Source organism: Pelophylax lessonae (assembly GCF_965119305.1).
Source record: "Pelophylax lessonae genome assembly, chromosome: 1".
In the NCBI taxonomy this organism is placed as follows: Eukaryota; Metazoa; Chordata; class Amphibia; order Anura; family Ranidae; genus Pelophylax; species Pelophylax lessonae.
In genome coordinates this window covers 566,606,059-566,629,029 of record NC_138768.1, presented here as the reverse complement: position 1 = coordinate 566,629,029, position 22,971 = coordinate 566,606,059, and positions in this window count along the sequence as shown.

Genomic DNA, 22,971 nt, shown 5'->3' with positions numbered 1-22,971 from the left:
GGAACAGGCAGCACCCTCAAACCTTCAGAAGTATGAGATGAACCCCAACAACTTGGAAAGGTGGATCTCTCTCACACGTACCAACACAGACTATCCCCCAATTTAACTGATCCCCAAAGGTTTTTGATTAAATAGCGGAATAGAAAATATGATCCCAAAAAAGTGTATGTATATCACACGTACACAACCACACTAGGCCCCAATTACTATTGTTTGTACCCCTAAAAGGCTAGGAGTAGGGGGAGTATGGAACAGGCAGCACCCTCAAACCTTCAGAAGTATGAGATGAACCCCAACAACTTGGAAAGGTGGATCTCTCTCACACGTACCAACACAGACTATCCCCCAATTTAACTGATCCCCAAAGGTTTTTGATTAAATAGCGGAATAGAAAATATGATCCCAAAAAAGTGTATGTATATCACACGTACACAACCACACTAGGCCCCAATTACTATTGTTTGTACCCCTAAAAGGCTAGGAGTAGGGGGAGTATGGAACAGGCAGCACCCTCAAACCTTCAGAAGTATGAGATGAACCCCAACAACTTGGAAAGGTGGATCTCTCTCACACGTACCAACACAGACTATCCCCCAATTTAACTGATCCCCAAAGGTTTTTGATTAAATAGCGGAATAGAAAATATGATCCCAAAAAAGTGTATGTATATCACACGTACACAACCACACTAGGCCCCAATTACTATTGTTTGTACCCCTAAAAGGCTAGGAGTAGGGGGAGTATGGAACAGGCAGCACCCTCAAACCTTCAGAAGTATGAGATGAACCCCAACAACTTGGAAAGGTGGATCTCTCTCACACGTACCAACACAGACTATCCCCCAATTTAACTGATCCCCAAAGGTTTTTGATTAAATAGCGGAATAGAAAATATGATCCCAAAAAAGTGTATGTATATCACACGTACACAACCACACTAGGCCCCAATTACTATTGTTTGTACCCCTAAAAGGCTAGGAGTAGGGGGAGTATGGAACAGGCAGCACCCTCAAACCTTCAGAAGTATGAGATGAACCCCAACAACTTGGAAAGGTGGATCTCTCTCACACGTACCAACACAGACTATCCCCCAATTTAACTGATCCCCAAAGGTTTTTGATTAAATAGCGGAATAGAAAATATGATCCCAAAAAAGTGTATGTATATCACACGTACACAACCACACTAGGCCCCAATTACTATTGTTTGTACCCCTAAAAGGCTAGGAGTAGGGGGAGTATGGAACAGGCAGCACCCTCAAACCTTCAGAAGTATGAGATGAACCCCAACAACTTGGAAAGGTGGATCTCTCTCACACGTACCAACACAGACTATCCCCCAATTTAACTGATCCCCAAAGGTTTTTGATTAAATAGCGGAATAGAAAATATGATCCCAAAAAAGTGTATGTATATCACACGTACACAACCACACTAGGCCCCAATTACTATTGTTTGTACCCCTAAAAGGCTAGGAGTAGGGGGAGTATGGAACAGGCAGCACCCTCAAACCTTCAGAAGTATGAGATGAACCCCAACAACTTGGAAAGGTGGATCTCTCTCACACGTACCAACACAGACTATCCCCCAATTTAACTGATCCCCAAAGGTTTTTGATTAAATAGCGGAATAGAAAATATGATCCCAAAAAAGTGTATGTATATCACACGTACACAACCACACTAGGCCCCAATTACTATTGTTTGTACCCCTAAAAGGCTAGGAGTAGGGGGAGTATGGAACAGGCAGCACCCTCAAACCTTCAGAAGTATGAGATGAACCCCAACAACTTGGAAAGGTGGATCTCTCTCACACGTACCAACACAGACTATCCCCCAATTTAACTGATCCCCAAAGGTTTTTGATTAAATAGCGGAATAGAAAATATGATCCCAAAAAAGTGTATGTATATCACACGTACACAACCACACTAGGCCCCAATTACTATTGTTTGTACCCCTAAAAGGCTAGGAGTAGGGGGAGTATGGAACAGGCAGCACCCTCAAACCTTCAGAAGTATGAGATGAACCCCAACAACTTGGAAAGGTGGATCTCTCTCACACGTACCAACACAGACTATCCCCCAATTTAACTGATCCCCAAAGGTTTTTGATTAAATAGCGGAATAGAAAATATGATCCCAAAAAAGTGTATGTATATCACACGTACACAACCACACTAGGCCCCAATTACTATTGTTTGTACCCCTAAAAGGCTAGGAGTAGGGGGAGTATGGAACAGGCAGCACCCTCAAACCTTCAGAAGTATGAGATGAACCCCAACAACTTGGAAAGGTGGATCTCTCTCACACGTACCAACACAGACTATCCCCCAATTTAACTGATCCCCAAAGGTTTTTGATTAAATAGCGGAATAGAAAATATGATCCCAAAAAAGTGTATGTATATCACACGTACACAACCACACTAGGCCCCAATTACTATTGTTTGTACCCCTAAAAGGCTAGGAGTAGGGGGAGTATGGAACAGGCAGCACCCTCAAACCTTCAGAAGTATGAGATGAACCCCAACAACTTGGAAAGGTGGATCTCTCTCACACGTACCAACACAGACTATCCCCCAATTTAACTGATCCCCAAAGGTTTTTGATTAAATAGCGGAATAGAAAATATGATCCCAAAAAAGTGTATGTATATCACACGTACACAACCACACTAGGCCCCAATTACTATTGTTTGTACCCCTAAAAGGCTAGGAGTAGGGGGAGTATGGAACAGGCAGCACCCTCAAACCTTCAGAAGTATGAGATGAACCCCAACAACTTGGAAAGGTGGATCTCTCTCACACGTACCAACACAGACTATCCCCCAATTTAACTGATCCCCAAAGGTTTTTGATTAAATAGCGGAATAGAAAATATGATCCCAAAAAAGTGTATGTATATCACACGTACACAACCACACTAGGCCCCAATTACTATTGTTTGTACCCCTAAAAGGCTAGGAGTAGGGGGAGTATGGAACAGGCAGCACCCTCAAACCTTCAGAAGTATGAGATGAACCCCAACAACTTGGAAAGGTGGATCTCTCTCACACGTACCAACACAGACTATCCCCCAATTTAACTGATCCCCAAAGGTTTTTGATTAAATAGCGGAATAGAAAATATGATCCCAAAAAAGTGTATGTATATCACACGTACACAACCACACTAGGCCCCAATTACTATTGTTTGTACCCCTAAAAGGCTAGGAGTAGGGGGAGTATGGAACAGGCAGCACCCTCAAACCTTCAGAAGTATGAGATGAACCCCAACAACTTGGAAAGGTGGATCTCTCTCACACGTACCAACACAGACTATCCCCCAATTTAACTGATCCCCAAAGGTTTTTGATTAAATAGCGGAATAGAAAATATGATCCCAAAAAAGTGTATGTATATCACACGTACACAACCACACTAGGCCCCAATTACTATTGTTTGTACCCCTAAAAGGCTAGGAGTAGGGGGAGTATGGAACAGGCAGCACCCTCAAACCTTCAGAAGTATGAGATGAACCCCAACAACTTGGAAAGGTGGATCTCTCTCACACGTACCAACACAGACTATCCCCCAATTTAACTGATCCCCAAAGGTTTTTGATTAAATAGCGGAATAGAAAATATGATCCCAAAAAAGTGTATGTATATCACACGTACACAACCACACTAGGCCCCAATTACTATTGTTTGTACCCCTAAAAGGCTAGGAGTAGGGGGAGTATGGAACAGGCAGCACCCTCAAACCTTCAGAAGTATGAGATGAACCCCAACAACTTGGAAAGGTGGATCTCTCTCACACGTACCAACACAGACTATCCCCCAATTTAACTGATCCCCAAAGGTTTTTGATTAAATAGCGGAATAGAAAATATGATCCCAAAAAAGTGTATGTATATCACACGTACACAACCACACTAGGCCCCAATTACTATTGTTTGTACCCCTAAAAGGCTAGGAGTAGGGGGAGTATGGAACAGGCAGCACCCTCAAACCTTCAGAAGTATGAGATGAACCCCAACAACTTGGAAAGGTGGATCTCTCTCACACGTACCAACACAGACTATCCCCCAATTTAACTGATCCCCAAAGGTTTTTGATTAAATAGCGGAATAGAAAATATGATCCCAAAAAAGTGTATGTATATCACACGTACACAACCACACTAGGCCCCAATTACTATTGTTTGTACCCCTAAAAGGCTAGGAGTAGGGGGAGTATGGAACAGGCAGCACCCTCAAACCTTCAGAAGTATGAGATGAACCCCAACAACTTGGAAAGGTGGATCTCTCTCACACGTACCAACACAGACTATCCCCCAATTTAACTGATCCCCAAAGGTTTTTGATTAAATAGCGGAATAGAAAATATGATCCCAAAAAAGTGTATGTATATCACACGTACACAACCACACTAGGCCCCAATTACTATTGTTTGTACCCCTAAAAGGCTAGGAGTAGGGGGAGTATGGAACAGGCAGCACCCTCAAACCTTCAGAAGTATGAGATGAACCCCAACAACTTGGAAAGGTGGATCTCTCTCACACGTACCAACACAGACTATCCCCCAATTTAACTGATCCCCAAAGGTTTTTGATTAAATAGCGGAATAGAAAATATGATCCCAAAAAAGTGTATGTATATCACACGTACACAACCACACTAGGCCCCAATTACTATTGTTTGTACCCCTAAAAGGCTAGGAGTAGGGGGAGTATGGAACAGGCAGCACCCTCAAACCTTCAGAAGTATGAGATGAACCCCAACAACTTGGAAAGGTGGATCTCTCTCACACGTACCAACACAGACTATCCCCCAATTTAACTGATCCCCAAAGGTTTTTGATTAAATAGCGGAATAGAAAATATGATCCCAAAAAAGTGTATGTATATCACACGTACACAACCACACTAGGCCCCAATTACTATTGTTTGTACCCCTAAAAGGCTAGGAGTAGGGGGAGTATGGAACAGGCAGCACCCTCAAACCTTCAGAAGTATGAGATGAACCCCAACAACTTGGAAAGGTGGATCTCTCTCACACGTACCAACACAGACTATCCCCCAATTTAACTGATCCCCAAAGGTTTTTGATTAAATAGCGGAATAGAAAATATGATCCCAAAAAAGTGTATGTATATCACACGTACACAACCACACTAGGCCCCAATTACTATTGTTTGTACCCCTAAAAGGCTAGGAGTAGGGGGAGTATGGAACAGGCAGCACCCTCAAACCTTCAGAAGTATGAGATGAACCCCAACAACTTGGAAAGGTGGATCTCTCTCACACGTACCAACACAGACTATCCCCCAATTTAACTGATCCCCAAAGGTTTTTGATTAAATAGCGGAATAGAAAATATGATCCCAAAAATGTGTATGTATATCACACGTACACAACCACACTAGGCCCCAATTACTATTGTTTGTACCCCTAAAAGGCTAGGAGTAGGGGGAGTATGGAACAGGCAGCACCCTCAAACCTTCAGAAGTATGAGATGAACCCCAACAACTTGGAAAGGTGGATCTCTCTCACACGTACCAACACAGACTATCCCCCAATTTAACTGATCCCCAAAGGTTTTTGATTAAATAGCGGAATAGAAAATATGATCCCAAAAAAGTGTATGTATATCACACGTACACAACCACACTAGGCCCCAATTACTATTGTTTGTACCCCTAAAAGGCTAGGAGTAGGGGGAGTATGGAACAGGCAGCACCCTCAAACCTTCAGAAGTATGAGATGAACCCCAACAACTTGGAAAGGTGGATCTCTCTCACACGTACCAACACAGACTATCCCCCAATTTAACTGATCCCCAAAGGTTTTTGATTAAATAGCGGAATAGAAAATATGATCCCAAAAAAGTGTATGTATATCACACGTACACAACCACACTAGGCCCCAATTACTATTGTTTGTACCCCTAAAAGGCTAGGAGTAGGGGGAGTATGGAACAGGCAGCACCCTCAAACCTTCAGAAGTATGAGATGAACCCCAACAACTTGGAAAGGTGGATCTCTCTCACACGTACCAACACAGACTATCCCCCAATTTAACTGATCCCCAAAGGTTTTTGATTAAATAGCGGAATAGAAAATATGATCCCAAAAAAGTGTATGTATATCACACGTACACAACCACACTAGGCCCCAATTACTATTGTTTGTACCCCTAAAAGGCTAGGAGTAGGGGGAGTATGGAACAGGCAGCACCCTCAAACCTTCAGAAGTATGAGATGAACCCCAACAACTTGGAAAGGTGGATCTCTCTCACACGTACCAACACAGACTATCCCCCAATTTAACTGATCCCCAAAGGTTTTTGATTAAATAGCGGAATAGAAAATATGATCCCAAAAAAGTGTATGTATATCACACGTACACAACCACACTAGGCCCCAATTACTATTGTTTGTACCCCTAAAAGGCTAGGAGTAGGGGGAGTATGGAACAGGCAGCACCCTCAAACCTTCAGAAGTATGAGATGAACCCCAACAACTTGGAAAGGTGGATCTCTCTCACACGTACCAACACAGACTATCCCCCAATTTAACTGATCCCCAAAGGTTTTTGATTAAATAGCGGAATAGAAAATATGATCCCAAAAAAGTGTATGTATATCACACGTACACAACCACACTAGGCCCCAATTACTATTGTTTGTACCCCTAAAAGGCTAGGAGTAGGGGGAGTATGGAACAGGCAGCACCCTCAAACCTTCAGAAGTATGAGATGAACCCCAACAACTTGGAAAGGTGGATCTCTCTCACACGTACCAACACAGACTATCCCCCAATTTAACTGATCCCCAAAGGTTTTTGATTAAATAGCGGAATAGAAAATATGATCCCAAAAAAGTGTATGTATATCACACGTACACAACCACACTAGGCCCCAATTACTATTGTTTGTACCCCTAAAAGGCTAGGAGTAGGGGGAGTATGGAACAGGCAGCACCCTCAAACCTTCAGAAGTATGAGATGAACCCCAACAACTTGGAAAGGTGGATCTCTCTCACACGTACCAACACAGACTATCCCCCAATTTAACTGATCCCCAAAGGTTTTTGATTAAATAGCGGAATAGAAAATATGATCCCAAAAAAGTGTATGTATATCACACGTACACAACCACACTAGGCCCCAATTACTATTGTTTGTACCCCTAAAAGGCTAGGAGTAGGGGGAGTATGGAACAGGCAGCACCCTCAAACCTTCAGAAGTATGAGATGAACCCCAACAACTTGGAAAGGTGGATCTCTCTCACACGTACCAACACAGACTATCCCCCAATTTAACTGATCCCCAAAGGTTTTTGATTAAATAGCGGAATAGAAAATATGATCCCAAAAAAGTGTATGTATATCACACGTACACAACCACACTAGGCCCCAATTACTATTGTTTGTACCCCTAAAAGGCTAGGAGTAGGGGGAGTATGGAACAGGCAGCACCCTCAAACCTTCAGAAGTATGAGATGAACCCCAACAACTTGGAAAGGTGGATCTCTCTCACACGTACCAACACAGACTATCCCCCAATTTAACTGATCCCCAAAGGTTTTTGATTAAATAGCGGAATAGAAAATATGATCCCAAAAAAGTGTATGTATATCACACGTACACAACCACACTAGGCCCCAATTACTATTGTTTGTACCCCTAAAAGGCTAGGAGTAGGGGGAGTATGGAACAGGCAGCACCCTCAAACCTTCAGAAGTATGAGATGAACCCCAACAACTTGGAAAGGTGGATCTCTCTCACACGTACCAACACAGACTATCCCCCAATTTAACTGATCCCCAAAGGTTTTTGATTAAATAGCGGAATAGAAAATATGATCCCAAAAAAGTGTATGTATATCACACGTACACAACCACACTAGGCCCCAATTACTATTGTTTGTACCCCTAAAAGGCTAGGAGTAGGGGGAGTATGGAACAGGCAGCACCCTCAAACCTTCAGAAGTATGAGATGAACCCCAACAACTTGGAAAGGTGGATCTCTCTCACACGTACCAACACAGACTATCCCCCAATTTAACTGATCCCCAAAGGTTTTTGATTAAATAGCGGAATAGAAAATATGATCCCAAAAAAGTGTATGTATATCACACGTACACAACCACACTAGGCCCCAATTACTATTGTTTGTACCCCTAAAAGGCTAGGAGTAGGGGGAGTATGGAACAGGCAGCACCCTCAAACCTTCAGAAGTATGAGATGAACCCCAACAACTTGGAAAGGTGGATCTCTCTCACACGTACCAACACAGACTATCCCCCAATTTAACTGATCCCCAAAGGTTTTTGATTAAATAGCGGAATAGAAAATATGATCCCAAAAAAGTGTATGTATATCACACGTACACAACCACACTAGGCCCCAATTACTATTGTTTGTACCCCTAAAAGGCTAGGAGTAGGGGGAGTATGGAACAGGCAGCACCCTCAAACCTTCAGAAGTATGAGATGAACCCCAACAACTTGGAAAGGTGGATCTCTCTCACACGTACCAACACAGACTATCCCCCAATTTAACTGATCCCCAAAGGTTTTTGATTAAATAGCGGAATAGAAAATATGATCCCAAAAAAGTGTATGTATATCACACGTACACAACCACACTAGGCCCCAATTACTATTGTTTGTACCCCTAAAAGGCTAGGAGTAGGGGGAGTATGGAACAGGCAGCACCCTCAAACCTTCAGAAGTATGAGATGAACCCCAACAACTTGGAAAGGTGGATCTCTCTCACACGTACCAACACAGACTATCCCCCAATTTAACTGATCCCCAAAGGTTTTTGATTAAATAGCGGAATAGAAAATATGATCCCAAAAAAGTGTATGTATATCACACGTACACAACCACACTAGGCCCCAATTACTATTGTTTGTACCCCTAAAAGGCTAGGAGTAGGGGGAGTATGGAACAGGCAGCACCCTCAAACCTTCAGAAGTATGAGATGAACCCCAACAACTTGGAAAGGTGGATCTCTCTCACACGTACCAACACAGACTATCCCCCAATTTAACTGATCCCCAAAGGTTTTTGATTAAATAGCGGAATAGAAAATATGATCCCAAAAAAGTGTATGTATATCACACGTACACAACCACACTAGGCCCCAATTACTATTGTTTGTACCCCTAAAAGGCTAGGAGTAGGGGGAGTATGGAACAGGCAGCACCCTCAAACCTTCAGAAGTATGAGATGAACCCCAACAACTTGGAAAGGTGGATCTCTCTCACACGTACCAACACAGACTATCCCCCAATTTAACTGATCCCCAAAGGTTTTTGATTAAATAGCGGAATAGAAAATATGATCCCAAAAAAGTGTATGTATATCACACGTACACAACCACACTAGGCCCCAATTACTATTGTTTGTACCCCTAAAAGGCTAGGAGTAGGGGGAGTATGGAACAGGCAGCACCCTCAAACCTTCAGAAGTATGAGATGAACCCCAACAACTTGGAAAGGTGGATCTCTCTCACACGTACCAACACAGACTATCCCCCAATTTAACTGATCCCCAAAGGTTTTTGATTAAATAGCGGAATAGAAAATATGATCCCAAAAAAGTGTATGTATATCACACGTACACAACCACACTAGGCCCCAATTACTATTGTTTGTACCCCTAAAAGGCTAGGAGTAGGGGGAGTATGGAACAGGCAGCACCCTCAAACCTTCAGAAGTATGAGATGAACCCCAACAACTTGGAAAGGTGGATCTCTCTCACACGTACCAACACAGACTATCCCCCAATTTAACTGATCCCCAAAGGTTTTTGATTAAATAGCGGAATAGAAAATATGATCCCAAAAAAGTGTATGTATATCACACGTACACAACCACACTAGGCCCCAATTACTATTGTTTGTACCCCTAAAAGGCTAGGAGTAGGGGGAGTATGGAACAGGCAGCACCCTCAAACCTTCAGAAGTATGAGATGAACCCCAACAACTTGGAAAGGTGGATCTCTCTCACACGTACCAACACAGACTATCCCCCAATTTAACTGATCCCCAAAGGTTTTTGATTAAATAGCGGAATAGAAAATATGATCCCAAAAAAGTGTATGTATATCACACGTACACAACCACACTAGGCCCCAATTACTATTGTTTGTACCCCTAAAAGGCTAGGAGTAGGGGGAGTATGGAACAGGCAGCACCCTCAAACCTTCAGAAGTATGAGATGAACCCCAACAACTTGGAAAGGTGGATCTCTCTCACACGTACCAACACAGACTATCCCCCAATTTAACTGATCCCCAAAGGTTTTTGATTAAATAGCGGAATAGAAAATATGATCCCAAAAAAGTGTATGTATATCACACGTACACAACCACACTAGGCCCCAATTACTATTGTTTGTACCCCTAAAAGGCTAGGAGTAGGGGGAGTATGGAACAGGCAGCACCCTCAAACCTTCAGAAGTATGAGATGAACCCCAACAACTTGGAAAGGTGGATCTCTCTCACACGTACCAACACAGACTATCCCCCAATTTAACTGATCCCCAAAGGTTTTTGATTAAATAGCGGAATAGAAAATATGATCCCAAAAAAGTGTATGTATATCACACGTACACAACCACACTAGGCCCCAATTACTATTGTTTGTACCCCTAAAAGGCTAGGAGTAGGGGGAGTATGGAACAGGCAGCACCCTCAAACCTTCAGAAGTATGAGATGAACCCCAACAACTTGGAAAGGTGGATCTCTCTCACACGTACCAACACAGACTATCCTCCAATTTAACTGATCCCCAAAGGTTTTTGATTAAATAGCGGAATAGAAAATATGATCCCAAAAAAGTGTATGTATATCACACGTACACAACCACACTAGGCCCCAATTACTATTGTTTGTACCCCTAAAAGGCTAGGAGTAGGGGGAGTATGGAACAGGCAGCACCCTCAAACCTTTAGAAGTATGAGATGAACCCCAACAACTTGGAAAGGTGGATCTCTCTCACACGTACCAACACAGACTATCCCCCAATTTAACTGATCCCCAAAGGTTTTTGATTAAATAGCGGAATAGAAAATATGATCCCAAAAAAGTGTATGTATATCACACGTACACAACCACACTAGGCCCCAATTACTATTGTTTGTACCCCTAAAAGGCTAGGAGTAGGGGGAGTATGGAACAGGCAGCACCCTCAAACCTTCAGAAGTATGAGATGATCCCCAACAACTTGGAAAGGTGGATCTCTCTCACACGTACCAACACAGACTATCCCCCAATTTAACTGATCCCCAAAGGTTTTTGATTAAATAGCGGAATAGAAAATATGATCCCAAAAAAGTGTATGTATATCACACGTACACAACCACACTAGGCCCCAATTACTATTGTTTGTACCCCTAAAAGGCTAGGAGTAGGGGGAGTATGGAACAGGCAGCACCCTCAAACCTTCAGAAGTATGAGATGAACCCCAACAACTTGGAAAGGTGGATCTCTCTCACACGTACCAACACAGACTATCCCCCAATTTAACTGATCCCCAAAGGTTTTTGATTAAATAGCGGAATAGAAAATATGATCCCAAAAAAGTGTATGTATATCACACGTACACAACCACACTAGGCCCCAATTACTATTGTTTGTACCCCTAAAAGGCTAGGAGTAGGGGGAGTATGGAACAGGCAGCACCCTCAAACCTTCAGAAGTATGAGATGAACCCCAACAACTTGGAAAGGTGGATCTCTCTCACACGTACCAACACAGACTATCCCCCAATTTAACTGATCCCCAAAGGTTTTTGATTAAATAGCGGAATAGAAAATATGATCCCAAAAAAGTGTATGTATATCACACGTACACAACCACACTAGGCCCCAATTACTATTGTTTGTACCCCTAAAAGGCTAGGAGTAGGGGGAGTATGGAACAGGCAGCACCCTCAAACCTTCAGAAGTATGAGATGAACCCCAACAACTTGGAAAGGTGGATCTCTCTCACACGTACCAACACAGACTATCCCCCAATTTAACTGATCCCCAAAGGTTTTTGATTAAATAGCGGAATAGAAAATATGATCCCAAAAATGTGTATGTATATCACACGTACACAACCACACTAGGCCCCAATTACTATTGTTTGTACCCCTAAAAGGCTAGGAGTAGGGGGAGTATGGAACAGGCAGCACCCTCAAACCTTCAGAAGTATGAGATGAACCCCAACAACTTGGAAAGGTGGATCTCTCTCACACGTACCAACACAGACTATCCCCCAATTTAACTGATCCCCAAAGGTTTTTGATTAAATAGCGGAATAGAAAATATGATCCCAAAAAAGTGTATGTATATCACACGTACACAACCACACTAGGCCCCAATTACTATTGTTTGTACCCCTAAAAGGCTAGGAGTAGGGGGAGTATGGAACAGGCAGCACCCTCAAACCTTCAGAAGTATGAGATGAACCCCAACAACTTGGAAAGGTGGATCTCTCTCACACGTACCAACACAGACTATCCCCCAATTTAACTGATCCCCAAAGGTTTTTGATTAAATAGCGGAATAGAAAATATGATCCCAAAAAAGTGTATGTATATCACACGTACACAACCACACTAGGCCCCAATTACTATTGTTTGTACCCCTAAAAGGCTAGGAGTAGGGGGAGTATGGAACAGGCAGCACCCTCAAACCTTCAGAAGTATGAGATGAACCCCAACAACTTGGAAAGGTGGATCTCTCTCACACGTACCAACACAGACTATCCCCCAATTTAACTGATCCCCAAAGGTTTTTGATTAAATAGCGGAATAGAAAATATGATCCCAAAAAAGTGTATGTATATCACACGTACACAACCACACTAGGCCCCAATTACTATTGTTTGTACCCCTAAAAGGCTAGGAGTAGGGGGAGTATGGAACAGGCAGCACCCTCAAACCTTCAGAAGTATGAGATGAACCCCAACAACTTGGAAAGGTGGATCTCTCTCACACGTACCAACACAGACTATCCCCCAATTTAACTGATCCCCAAAGGTTTTTGATTAAATAGCGGAATAGAAAATATGATCCCAAAAAAGTGTATGTATATCACACGTACACAACCACACTAGGCCCCAATTACTATTGTTTGTACCCCTAAAAGGCTAGGAGTAGGGGGAGTATGGAACAGGCAGCACCCTCAAACCTTCAGAAGTATGAGATGAACCCCAACAACTTGGAAAGGTGGATCTCTCTCACACGTACCAACACAGACTATCCCCCAATTTAACTGATCCCCAAAGGTTTTTGATTAAATAGCGGAATAGAAAATATGATCCCAAAAAAGTGTATGTATATCACACGTACACAACCACACTAGGCCCCAATTACTATTGTTTGTACCCCTAAAAGGCTAGGAGTAGGGGGAGTATGGAACAGGCAGCACCCTCAAACCTTCAGAAGTATGAGATGAACCCCAACAACTTGGAAAGGTGGATCTCTCTCACACGTACCAACACAGACTATCCCCCAATTTAACTGATCCCCAAAGGTTTTTGATTAAATAGCGGAATAGAAAATATGATCCCAAAAAAGTGTATGTATATCACACATACACAACCACACTAGGCCCCAATTACTATTGTTTGTACCCCTAAAAGGCTAGGAGTAGGGGGAGTATGGAACAGGCAGCACCCTCAAACCTTCAGAAGTATGAGATGAACCCCAACAACTTGGAAAGGTGGATCTCTCTCACACGTACCAACACAGACTATCCTCCAATTTAACTGATCCCCAAAGGTTTTTGATTAAATAGCGGAATAGAAAATATGATCCCAAAAAAGTGTATGTATATCACACGTACACAACCACACTAGGCCCCAATTACTATTGTTTGTACCCCTAAAAGGCTAGGAGTAGGGGGAGTATGGAACAGGCAGCACCCTCAAACCTTCAGAAGTATGAGATGAACCCCAACAACTTGGAAAGGTGGATCTCTCTCACACGTACCAACACAGACTATCCCCCAATTTAACTGATCCCCAAAGGTTTTTGATTAAATAGCGGAATAGAAAATATGATCCCAAAAAAGTGTATGTATATCACACGTACACAACCACACTAGGCCCCAATTACTATTGTTTGTACCCCTAAAAGGCTAGGAGTAGGGGGAGTATGGAACAGGCAGCACCCTCAAACCTTCAGAAGTATGAGATGAACCCCAACAACTTGGAAAGGTGGATCTCTCTCACACGTACCAACACAGACTATCCCCCAATTTAACTGATCCCCAAAGGTTTTTGATTAAATAGCGGAATAGAAAATATGATCCCAAAAAAGTGTATGTATATCACACGTACACAACCACACTAGGCCCCAATTACTATTGTTTGTACCCCTAAAAGGCTAGGAGTAGGGGGAGTATGGAACAGGCAGCACCCTCAAACCTTCAGAAGTATGAGATGAACCCCAACAACTTGGAAAGGTGGATCTCTCTCACACGTACCAACACAGACTATCCCCCAATTTAACTGATCCCCAAAGGTTTTTGATTAAATAGCGGAATAGAAAATATGATCCCAAAAAAGTGTATGTATATCACACGTACACAACCACACTAGGCCCCAATTACTATTGTTTGTACCCCTAAAAGGCTAGGAGTAGGGGGAGTATGGAACAGGCAGCACCCTCAAACCTTCAGAAGTATGAGATGAACCACAACAACTTGGAAAGGTGGATCTCTCTCACACGTACCAACACAGACTATCCCCCAATTTAACTGATCCCCAAAGGTTTTTGATTAAATAGCGGAATAGAAAATATGATCCCAAAAAAGTGTATGTATATCACACGTACACAACCACACTAGGCCCCAATTACTATTGTTTGTACCCCTAAAAGGCTAGGAGTAGGGGGAGTATGGAACAGGCAGCACCCTCAAACCTTCAGAAGTATGAGATGAACCCCAACAACTTGGAAAGGTGGATCTCTCTCACACGTACCAACACAGACTATCCCCCAATTTAACTGATCCCCAAAGGTTTTTGATTAAATAGCGGAATAGAAAATATGATCCCAAAAATGTGTATGTATATCACACGTACACAACCACACTAGGCCCCAATTACTATTGTTTGTACCCCTAAAAGGCTAGGAGTAGGGGGAGTATGGAACAGGCAGCACCCTCAAACCTTCAGAAGTATGAGATGAACCCCAACAACTTGGAAAGGTGGATCTCTCTCACACGTACCAACACAGACTATCCCCCAATTTAACTGATCCCCAAAGGTTTTTGATTAAATAGCGGAATAGAAAATATGATCCCAAAAAAGTGTATGTATATCACACGTACACAACCACACTAGGCCCCAATTACTATTGTTTGTACCCCTAAAAGGCTAGGAGTAGGGGGAGTATGGAACAGGCAGCACCCTCAAACCTTCAGAAGTATGAGATGAACCCCAACAACTTGGAAAGGTGGATCTCTCTCACACGTACCAACACAGACTATCCCCCAATTTAACTGATCCCCAAAGGTTTTTGATTAAATAGCGGAATAGAAAATATGATCCCAAAAAAGTGTATGTATATCACACGTACACAACCACACTAGGCCCCAATTACTATTGTTTGTACCCCTAAAAGGCTAGGAGTAGGGGGAGTATGGAACAGGCAGCACCCTCAAACCTTCAGAAGTATGAGATGAACCCCAACAACTTGGAAAGGTGGATCTCTCTCACACGTACCAACACAGACTATCCCCCAATTTAACTGATCCCCAAAGGTTTTTGATTAAATAGCGGAATAGAAAATATGATCCCAAAAAAGTGTATGTATATCACACGTACACAACCACACTAGGCCCCAATTACTATTGTTTGTACCCCTAAAAGGCTAGGAGTAGGGGGAGTATGGAACAGGCAGCACCCTCAAACCTTCAGAAGTATGAGATGAACCCCAACAACTTGGAAAGGTGGATCTCTCTCACACGTACCAACACAGACTATCCCCCAATTTAACTGATCCCCAAAGGTTTTTGATTAAATAGCGGAATAGAAAATATGATCCCAAAAAAGTGTATGTATATCACACGTACACAACCACACTAGGCCCCAATTACTATTGTTTGTACCCTAAAAGGCTAGATGAGGAGTAGGGGGAGTATGGAACAGGCAGCACCCTCAAACCTTCAGAAGTATGAGATTGTGTTCACTGTACCCCACAAAGATTGAGTTCACTGCACCCCACAATGATTGTGTTCACTGCACCCCACAAAGATTGTGTTCACTGCACCTCACAAAGATTGTGTTCACTGTACCCCCCAAAGATTGTGTTCACTGCACCCCACAAAGATTCTGTTCACTGTACCCCACAAAGATTGTGTTCACTGCACCCCAAAAAGATTGTGTTCACTGCACCCCAAAAAGGATGTTGTTCACTGCACCCCAAAAAGGATGTTGTTCACTCCACCCCAAAAAGATTGTGTTCACTGCACCCCACAAAGATTGTGTTCACTGCACCCCAAAAAGATTGTGTTCACTGCACCCCAAAAATGATTTTGTTCACTGCACCCCAAAAAGGATTTTGTTCACTGCACCCCAAAAAGGATGTTGTTCACTCCACCCCAAAAAGATTGTGTTCACTGCACCCCAAAAAGATTGTGTTCACTGCACCCCACAAAGGATTTTGTTCACTGCACCCCAAAAAGATTGTGTTCACTGCACCCCAAAAAGGATGTTGTTCACTGCACCCCAAAAAGGATTTTGTTCACTGCACCCCAAAAAGATTGTGTTCACTGCACCCCACAAAGGATTTTGTTCACTGCACCCCACAAAGATTGTGTTCACTGCACACCAAAAAGGATTGTGTTCACTGCACCCCAAAAAGATTTTGTTCACTGCACCCCAAAAAGATTGTGTTCACTGCAGCCCAAAAAGATTGTGTTCACTGCAGCCCAAAAAGATTGTGTTCACTGCAGCCCAAAAAGATTGTGTTCACTGCAGCCCAAAAAGATTGTGTTCACTGCAGCTCACACACAGAAAAATGGATGTGGATCACTGACACCTGCCTATCTCCAATCCCACACCACACAGCAATATCGATTGTAGTTTGTAGAACACAGTTTCCCTAAAATTCAGCAGACTCTGTCCCTAACAGGATTGAGAAGAGATCGTAGATCAGGATTGAGTGCAGACCCCACCCCCCACACAGCAATATCGATTGTAGTTTGTAGAAGACACTGACCCTATAATTCAGCAGACTCTATCCCTAAAATGCCTACAACTCGCCCTGCCTAAACACTCCGACCTGTCCCTCAATTCTATCCGGACACAAATGTTTTTTTCCTGCCTATCTTTCCCTAATCAGCAGCCAGCACGTTGATGTGTGCTCTGTCCCTGAATCTAAGCAGCATAATGACGCCGCTGCGGCTGCCTCGAACTTATAAAGACTTGGTCACATGCTTCAGACGGCCAATCACAGCTACTGAGACATTTGCAGGCATGGCTGGGATGGCTTAAGGCACACCAGTTAAACGATTGTTGATTGGCTGTTGAAAGCCCGCCATGAAAAGAGCGCCAAAGCATGCAAAACCCGGAAATAAAACGACCGAACACGGATTTTTACCCGAACATACAGTAAAGTGTCCGTGTCCGTGTTCGGGTACAAAAAATCCAATTATTCGGTACGAACACGAATAATACAGTCCGTGTTCGCTCAACACTAATTGTAAATAATAACTAAGTTATTGCAAAAGCAATAGACACATAGGCACATAGTGTAGATAATTTTTTTAAAAATGCTCTGCTCCATCTGGTGGAAACTGGTGCGAGAGTTGAAAGAAGAGATGCTGTACATAGAACAGTGCAATAAAGAAGAATTCAAATCTGAAAGCCATGCCCAAAATGGCAGACAGATGGCAAAGGAATAAAGAGGAGATGCCCATTTTAGTAGAGGCAGAGCTTTACTTCTTAAACGCAGTACCCCAATAAACTGATTGTAATGTCACATCTTGGATTTAGACCCACAGTTCATGCATCTCTTATCTGATTATTTCTTGCAGTATACACAGAATGCCAATCATAAAACTAGCAATAATTTGGTAATGTATGGTGAGCAGTTTGTATGAAATCACTTTGGTAGGACCATGACATCACTTTATTGAACAACAGCATGTCTACCATAAAATTCTGAGTGTTCTCACCATGTAGCAGCTACAAATTAATAAGGCATGCAGAAGTGGGGGATCTTTGATAAATGATAATGGAATTTCACCAGTTCATAAAATGCATGCATGCATAAATAAAGGGTTAGTAAGGTCAGCACTCAGAGAGACATACAGATCTGTCCTACATTATAGGTGTTAATTTGTTTTTGCTTTTTAATATCAGTGAACTTTACATGTGCATTAAACGTCCCAGTACTAAAGGTTATTTAAACCTTTACAGTGGAAAAGGGTAAGTTAAATGCCTTAGTTCTAAAAAAAAAAAATATTAAAAAAATTAAAGGAACAATAATTGTATCAAGACCTTCATTAAGCCTTTTCAGAAGGTCTAAATGTGTGCTATTTTAGTTGTTTTAAGTCTAATGCTAGTCAAAACTTTTTGTTTTATTATGCTTTTACCTAGCAGGAAGATGCTGTATCTTAATGGAAATGTGTCTGGTGCAGCAGGTATAGAATGGTCATAAGGTTGAAGAAGATTTTTAAATAGACTAAAAAAAAAGTTGGCAAGATAGTGACACTAGGCAGGACTTTTAGTAAGTATACAGCAAGGAGATGGGGGTATTAGCAACACCTAGGCAGTGATTAAAACTTTTAAAAAAGATTGGAAAATATATAACATTAAGCCCCGGTTCACACTTATGCGATGCGGGAAGGCTGCGAATTCGCAGCCTGTTCCCGCATCGCAAACGCACCCCTGGCAGTTCACACTGCCATATGCGATACGCTGGGGGTGTCAATTAAATCTTAACGACACCCCCAGTTTGATCGCATATCGCAGTGCGATCTTGCAGTTCGCACAGGATCGGATCGCAAAAGTGTGAACCACTGTGCAATCCGATCCTGATGCGGCTGCAAAAAAGGGTCCTGTGCGTCTTTGCTGCAGGTGCGGTGCGAATTTAGCCATACAAAGTGTATGGCTAAACTCGCACCCCACAGCCGATCGCATGTAATGAAGGAGCAGTGTGCTCCGACATTACATGCGATCGCCGCAGCCGCACATGTGTGAACCGGCACTAACAAGTAAAATTATAACCAGATGATTGAAAATATTTGTGAAGTCTGAGAGCACAGATTTTGTATGTCAGAGAACACAGTAAACTTAGGTGAGGGAAAAATTAATAATTTTGAAAAGTGAGCTTCAAACACTTCAGAGGAGCACTAGTCTTATTTCCTGAAAGTATGTCTTTTTAAACAGAGGTACCAAAATCAACTGGAAACTTTTTTTTTATTATTTATACGCTTTAATAGATGCATATTCTATAGAAAAAAAAACTTCTGGAATAGAAGTAAATTAATATGGTTGAAAAAAATGGTTTAAATTAAATAGCACATAAACAGGTTAACCTGCTAATTAACTCTTAATGTTTGACATAACAGTTGAAAAACAGGAATCCAATCTGAAAGCCATAGTCTAAGATCAAATAAATACTTACTATGAGCAAACAAAGTCAGATATTTTTTCCACATTTTATTGTCAGAACGGTTATCCAGGCCAGATTTATAAGGGGGCAAAAGGGGTATTTCCCTAAGTCTCCTTGCCAGAGGGGGGCCCAGACTTCCTTTATTAAAAAAAACTGTAATAATTATAAAAATGTTTATTTTTTTAATTAACAAAATATGTGTGGGTGTCAGGATATGGAACACATTAAGCCTGACTTCAGAGGCAAAGAAAGGGGTGAGGGCTTCAACTTTTCATATTAGGTCCCCTTAGTCTACCTGTAAAGTGGCACATCTGTACTGTGTATATAAGCAGCTGCAGAAATAATTGCATTTATAAAGCCCAAAAAAATGACATTTTCCCTGCAAGCTTACTTTATTTTGAAAACAACAGCTTGGAGAGCCAGTCTGTATGATGAGGCCACAATGAGGTGCACTGGTAACAAGATTAGAGATTTTTTAGATAGATTCTGGTGTCTCTTCCGCAGACTTTGGATAGAAGTAAAAGGTGCGGGAAAAATTGGTCTTTGTGTGTCGAAGGTGCCTTCACACCTTAACCCTATAGAGGTACTCTTAATGAAAGCAAGAATTGCCTTGCCGTCAATAATTGAAATGATTTGCACCTGTCAGACAAGTTCGGAAAAATTGGTCTTTGGGTGTCTGTAGCACCTTCACACCGTAACCCTACAGAGGTACTCATGATGAAAGCCAGAATTGGTCTTGCTGTCAAAAATTTCAATGATAAGAACCTGTCAAACAGGTGTGGAAAAATTGGTCTTTGGGTGTCTGTGGTGCCTTCACACCATAACCCTATAGAGGTACTCTAGAGCAGTGGTCCTCAACCCTGGCCTACAAGGCCCACTAACAGGCCAGATTTTCAAGATAACTGAAATACATCCCAGGTGATATAATTTGCTGCTCAGTGATTGCAGTACTCTAGTCTGCATCTCCCCAAGGTAATACCTAAAATCTGGCCTGTTAGTGGGCCCTGTAGGCCAGGGTTGAGGACCACTGCTCTAGAGGAAAGAAAGAATTGTCCTTGCTGTCAAAAATTTCAATGCTACGCACCTGTCAAGCAGGTGCAGAAAAATTAGTCTTTGGATGTCTGTGGCGCCTTCACACCGTAACCCTACAGAGGTACTCTTGATGAAAGCAAGAATTGGCCTTGCTATCAAAAATTTCAATGAGATGCACCAGTTAAACAGGTGCCGAAAAATTTGTTTTGGGTGTCTGTGGCACCTTCACACTGTAACCCTATACAGGTACTCTTGATGAAAGCAAGAATTGGCCTTGCTGTCAAAAATTTAAATGACATGCACCTGTTCAAACAGGTGTGCAAAAATTGGTCTTTGGGTGTTATTTGTGCCCATGAAACCTACACCAAAAAAATTCTTCCAGATGAAATCAACACCCACAGCACTAGGTGGCCTAGAAGCCTTGCAGAGATTCGACATCCCAAAAACCCTTAATTAGTGACTTTGGCATCAAAGGTTTCATAGCTGCTGGTAATCCAGGACTGATTCATTTTGATAAATGATGGTCCACGGAGTCTGTGGACAGACGCGTTCTATTATCAGTAACAAACCTCCAGCAGCACCGAATGCTCATTCAGAAAGCACGCTAAATGCAGGGCAGCCCAGCAGCTCAATTGCATACTGCGCAAGTTCTGGACAGTAGTCTGATTTCCTGACCCAGTAACCCAGTGGATCCTCAACTGAAAAACTCTCCAACTGTTTTCGCCCCTAGATAATCTTTCACTATATGATGCAGACGCTGCCGATGGGATGTGGAAGCTGAGAGCCCTCGGTGGCAAGGACTTTTAAAAATTGTTAAATGCATCACTTAGGCAGCCCCCTTCTCCTCCGCTCCTCTTTTGACCAACAGAAGCCTCAAAACAACGTTTTCCATGACACAGCCAACTTTCCAGAGTCGGGAAAAGCATTAGATAAACTCCTCTTTAAACTATCCTTAAGAGATTTCATCTTCTGCCCCCTCTGTGGGGACAGGAGGAAATCTAGGACTTTTCCTTTGTAAAGGTAATCAAGGAGGGTTGCCAACCAATAGTGATCTTTCTCCTTAATGCCACGTATTCTTGGGTCCTTTTTCAGGCTTTGAAGCCTAAGGGAACCCATGCACCGAAAGTTTGCGGAGGCATGAGAAGCAGACTCCTCGGGGTCACTGAGGATTACGTATCTGGAACTTCCTCCTCCCAGCCACGTACTACTGCTAAGCATTCTGGGGATGTAAAACCATCTGTTGGGGGTTGACACATGTCTTCCTCTGTTTCAAAGCCTCCAAAACTGCCAGAATTCTCCTCCCTCTCCTCTTGTCCATTCTGTGGTGTAGGAAGAATGGTGTCTGCATAAAGCGGGCCTTGAGAGGAAAGAAAGTCCTCCTCTTCCTACCGCTGCTCTGCCTTGAGTGCCCTGTCCATAATACCACACAGAGTCTGCTCCAGCAGGAACATAAAAGGAACATAACAGGGATTCTGTGACTGATGCATACATTGTCATGGGTCACCATCCGTGTGGCCTCCTTGAATGGCGACAGTACAGTCATGCGTCTTTTATCAGCAGCCATTGGAGTGGGGGGAAAAAGCAGAGCCGGCTTGAGGCTGTCATTGTGCCATACTCACACAAGTACTTGTTGACAGACCTCTGCTGCATGTGCAGCCACTGCAGCATTGCCAAAGTAGAGTTTCACCTGGTGGGCATGTCACAAATCAAACAGTTTATGGGCAAGTGGAATTCCCGCAGAATTTCAGCCAACTGAGCAGTGAGCACTGGCTGTGTATGACCACTCAAAATGGCTACAGACTCTTCTGGCCTGCTTTAGCAGATCTTCCAACCCCGGGTACCAGAATCCACCAGACGGAAAGGCAAAAGATGTAAAGTGAGCAGCTTTGACAAGCTTCATTTAGACGCTGGGCAAGTGGGTGGCAGTGACTGTAGTTTTTTTTTCGCTGCAGCAGATGGGGCAGAGAAATTTGCCAGTTATAGTCTACAGTTGGTGGTGTGCTACTGGCAGGACCTAAGGCACCCTGCACTATACCATCATCCCTGTCAGGCTGCTGAGGTCATGAGATATAGTGGTGGTAGACTGAGGTGAGTAAGGGGGAGGAACAGAATTGCATCCCTTTTGTGTGGCTTTCAGGTGCTTTTGCCTACGGGCTGAGTGGTGGGAGGTTAAATGCCTTGTCAAGCATGTGGATCTCAAATGGCTGGTGTTTTTGCCATGCTTGATGTGCTTGAGACAAAGTTTGAAAATTGCAAAAGTGCGATCGGCTGCACATGTGCTAAAAAAAGGCCCAGGCAGCTGAGCTGTGGGAAGGGTGCTGGAAGATAACATCTCC